Here is a 5,254-nt window from a genome sequence, read left to right on the forward strand (position 1 = left end):
GAGCATTGCGTTGTGTTCTTGGGCAGAGTACTTTATCTCGTGTTGCTCTGTGATCACTTCGACACCTGACGTATGGCACACCTGTGTGCACCTGTTCTCAAACAGCCGATTTGACGGAGGAGAGAGTGAGTTAATGCACAGCACATACATTTGATCACAATAAACGAATAATTTGTTCAGGTCGTTCGGCAAAAAGGCTGAACGCTCTTATGTTGTCTTCGACGGGAGATTCCATCGTGTGTATGTATGCATGTGTGTGCGTGTCTTTGAGTCTGTGTTTGTCCCCCACCACCACTTGACAGCCGGTGTTTGCGTGTTTACGTCCCTGTAACCTAGTGGCTCGGCCAAAAGTACCAATAGAACAAGCACTAGGTAATAAAAATAAGTTTTGGAGCCGATTTATTCAAATAAAAAATATTTCAGGCGATGCCCCAGCATGACCACAGTTTAATGAGTGAAACAAGTCAAAAATGAGAGATAAAAGATTAGTTTGAAGCTCCATTCTTCTTCGACAACCTTTTTTTTTATATAGTTTTTACCTCTTTTTAGACATTTGACGGAGAACCAGATAGAAATAAACGAATGAATTTATCTGACGATTCAATCTATAACTCAGGAATCTGTAAAGTTTCCAATAATTCAGATCGATGTTGTAAAAGACGACATTCAAATTCATGTTGGCAGCAATTTTATAGCATTTTTATTTCTTTTTTATTATTATTATTTGTTAGATATATTTTTTTACTTCTTTAACAAAGATTCAAACTATAAAATCAGCGATTCAACAGCAAAACATATCACAGCCTCGTTTCAGCGAACAGCTGTCAAATCATCAAAGTTAGCTACGTGATGATTTAGATGTTTTGTGAGTGTTAATAATAATAATAATAATGATGATGATGATGATGATGATGATGATGATAATAATAATAATAATGACAACAACAACAACAGCAGCAGTAGCAATAAAACTCTGGAGCTATCTAATTTTCAGCGTAAACAGCAGTAACATTTCAAACAACCGACTCTCTGACACATATCATTTTTTTTTTCTTTCATTTTGCCGTATTTCAAAATCTATTTTAGAATATTTATTAATGAAGTTAAAATAACAAATGAAAAGAAATTGAAAAAAAAAAAAAAAAAAATTATAGCCACGAACGTCTGCAACAGTTGCGCTGTCATTGATATCATTGACAGAAGGATTTTTTTTCAATTTCAGAACCATATTTCCTTGATATTTTGATATTTCACAGATGGTATTGACACAACCTAAAATGATAAATTTAGTATCAGCAAACCTGTACGAATAGTTCTTATTGATAAGAGAAGGTAACACTTGAAATATAAAATTGATAAAAACTATTTATAGTCATATAAAATATTTCTCTTAACTTATCCTTAAATTTCTAACTGTTTAACACTAGTGTTTAAATGTTTGATACTAGCGACTATATTCTATAGTTATCACTGTGATATTACTGTATACTGTATCCTAATCTTACCACAGTGATATCACTGTGGTATCACTGTATTTTCTATAATTACCACAGTGATATTACTGTGGTACCATTATATCCTATAATTACCACAGTGATATTACTGCGGTATCACTGTATATTCTATAATTACCACAGTAATATCACTGTATATGCTATCGTTATCATTGAGATATCATTGCTACAGTTATCGTTATGATATCATTATATATGTTATAGTTGTCACTGTGATATCATTGCACACGCCATAGTTATTGCAGTGATATCAATGTATATACATACTTATCGCTGTGATATATCTGCAAATAATATACTTATCAATGATATCACTATATATGCGATAGCTATCATTATATTCCATACTTATTACTGCTTAAATTATAGCCATATCAGTGACATCACTATATTGTTATACAATAGATATCACGGAGATAACGCTTTATATGCCACAATTATCACATTGGTGTCATGGAATATGCTATTTGCGTCACAGTTGTATCACTGCACATGCTATAGTTATCACACTGATATTTCTCTATGCGCTATAATTAGCACTATGATATTATTGTATATGCTATAGTTATCATGGTGATATAGTTATATATAATATAGTTATCACAGCGATATCACTATATAATACAGATATCAAATACAGATAATGAATTCTTTCGAGTGGTATAATTGGGAACCTAAAGTATATTGTACGCTCAACAGGTCAGGGATTGTTTTTTAATTGCATGATTAGAGGTCCTCCTCTGACTACCAGTCAGTGAAAGGTCCATAAACATTTTCAGTATCTCAGTGTCTTGTAGAAAGGGATTATCCTTACACTGATGTGGCCTTATTCCAATGTTTACATCAAAAGCAACTCTAATATAGTCATCCAGATGGTGGTGTTGAACCAGCCACCAAACTGCTTCTACATACCTGCCAGTCGCCAGTTTTTAATCAAAGCCTTGGAAGAATGGATCTTACTGAGGAAAACATTTGCCGAGAGTGTGATGTTGACGGTTCGAACACCAGGATGTTATGAAACAAAGATAACTGCGGTTCCAAGCTTTCACCACCACACTACGATAGACACAAGGATTTAAGTCGTTCTTGGTAAAAGGATTAAAACTGATTAACACTGTTTTCTAAAGAACTACAGAGAAGAATATTGAGAAACCTCATGTAATTTGCTGTTTATGTTAAATTGTAGAGATTTCTTGAGCGTCGACGAGGAAAATGCTGGAATAGTGAAGCCAAACCAAGACAAATTATGAAAACGAATATAGTAGTTCTTAGTCTGTGACTGACAGATAACACAAAATGAAAATATTCTTTAGGTTTTGGCAATGATCTCTCTTTCACAATTTCTAATAATTAGTGCCAAAAGTATACACACACACACACACACACACACACACACACACACACACACACACATACATATGTGCATGCATGCATGCATGTATGTATGTATGTATGTATGTATGTATGTATGTATGTATGTATGTATGTGTGTGTTTGTGTCTGCGTCTGTGTCTATGTCTACGTCTATGGGTATGTATGTATATATTGATACATACATATGCACACTTTGGTTTCCCTCTCCTGTTGGCGACGGAAATTGCAATAAATTAAGAATTAACCATTTATTCATATACAGCGTTCATGAATACCCTCAATGACTATATATATGTAAAAGGTACTGTTCCGTGATAGAAAATTCAACAAAATGTACTCCATCTGGTGAGAGTGAGAGATATATTATTGATTTAAAGGACACTATACAGACATTATTTACATTATTTACAATTGACGGATATTTGTCCTCATCTTGTTTGTTGCATGATGAAATCCGTCATAAATAAGGTATAATTTACAGCAACGCGAGATGATATCATAATGGATAAGAAGAGCTACATCGGGTTATGTGAAGGTGATTCAAAACTCTCTATGCTAAACACATATCTCCCTTCCGACACAGGGACAAAAGTAAAGCCATTTAGTTGGCTAGCCATGTATGGGTTTGAAAGTCTAACGCCACGCCACATAACAATCAAGTGGAAAAGTCCACACCATATGGCAACGGATCTAGTAAGTAAACTATGTGCAATTCAAAGGTCTAAGATCCTCTTCAGATCTGAGAACTCCACTGCACTGCTGAATTCTAGATCTGAAATTTTCAACACATGTAAATACGTGAATAAGTTTCTGTTGGCGAATTGAAAAAAAAAAAAACACCATCCTGTCTGGATTGAGCAACTGTACCGCAGACTCTAGGCCGCTGTCTATTCAACCTTATGACTTTACGGTCAAAGGGACATAACTCTATTTTCAATTTTCTTTTTTGTTTTCGGGTGTTTTCAATCTTCCACCTTTTACATCTAATTTCATCTTACCTTTTATCGTATCTTATCTCGTCCTATATTCCTGTTGTAGTTTGTTATGCCTTGTGGGAAGAGCCCGAGGATTGCATGAAGGCAACAAACGTGTTATTAAATGCTATGCGATTTACTTTTTCATCACATGGAACTATAAGTAGCTAAAAATATATATACTGTGTTTATTAAATGAAATTTATCTCTCACCAGATGGAGTATATTGTTGTGTTCACCTTACCATCAGAGAACAGTGCAATATACATATGTATGTATGCATGTATGTATGTATGTATGTATGTATGTATGCATGTATGTATGTATGTGTGCGTGTGTGCGTGTGTGAGTGTGTATTTATCAGTGTATCATTCTATCGATCAGACTATAAGATGTTGTTATACATTGCTGGTCAGAAATCGTGCCCATTTCTTCCAAAACCCACTAGTCTCACATCGCTTAACTAAATCATCTTCCGATCGATGTGGACGCCTTGCATGTTGCATCAGAGAACTCGCAGGAATCGATCCATAGTAAATAGTGATATGGCTATTGTTCAAAACAATATGTGGAAAGGTGTGCCTCTCAGTTGGAGGATTGAAAAGGCATGTCAAACGGGTTCATACTGTGGCACCTGTTCCTTCCTATGCGAGCCAGCATAGATGTGCCTTATCTAGAAGAATGTGCAAAACATTCGCCGGGCTCAAGAGTCATACAAGGGCTTCACATTGCATCAACATTGACTCATTTCAGTGACTCTTTCTAGCAATCCGAGAAACCAGATGAATGTATGTATGTATGTATGTATGTATGGACGGATGTATAGGACGGCTTTTAGATTCCGTTTACCAAATCAGCTCACAAGGCCTTACTTTGACCGAGGCTATGGAAAGAGATATGCGCTGGCACGTTGCAGTCAGAAGAATGAATAAATCAGTGATTTTAGGAGAAAAATAGTTTTTTTAATTCATATATTGTGCAGAACTAGAAAAGTAATTGTATTGAAATTGGAACAGAATTGCGACAAATAAGTTTAGCAGTTTATGAGGAGAAGCTTCAGTGGAGAAAGAATCGAATGTTTTAAAATACAACAGTTTCATAGTCTACGAGAAGTAAAGTGTATATTCGTGTATATACATGCACACACATATGCGTGTATATACGTAACTCTACACACACCTATTCACACACACACACCTATACATGCACTCATACATACATACATACATACATACATGCATACATACATACATACATACATGCATACATACATATGTATACATGTCTGGTTGGTTGGCGGGCTATATGTCCGTCTGTGTATCTGTATGTATGTATGTAATATGGCCGCCTCTTCATTTTACACATATATATATATATATATATATATATATA

The sequence above is a fragment of the Octopus bimaculoides genome, chromosome 3 (assembly GCF_001194135.2).
Source record: "Octopus bimaculoides isolate UCB-OBI-ISO-001 chromosome 3, ASM119413v2, whole genome shotgun sequence".
NCBI classification, from domain to species: domain Eukaryota; kingdom Metazoa; phylum Mollusca; class Cephalopoda; order Octopoda; family Octopodidae; genus Octopus; species Octopus bimaculoides.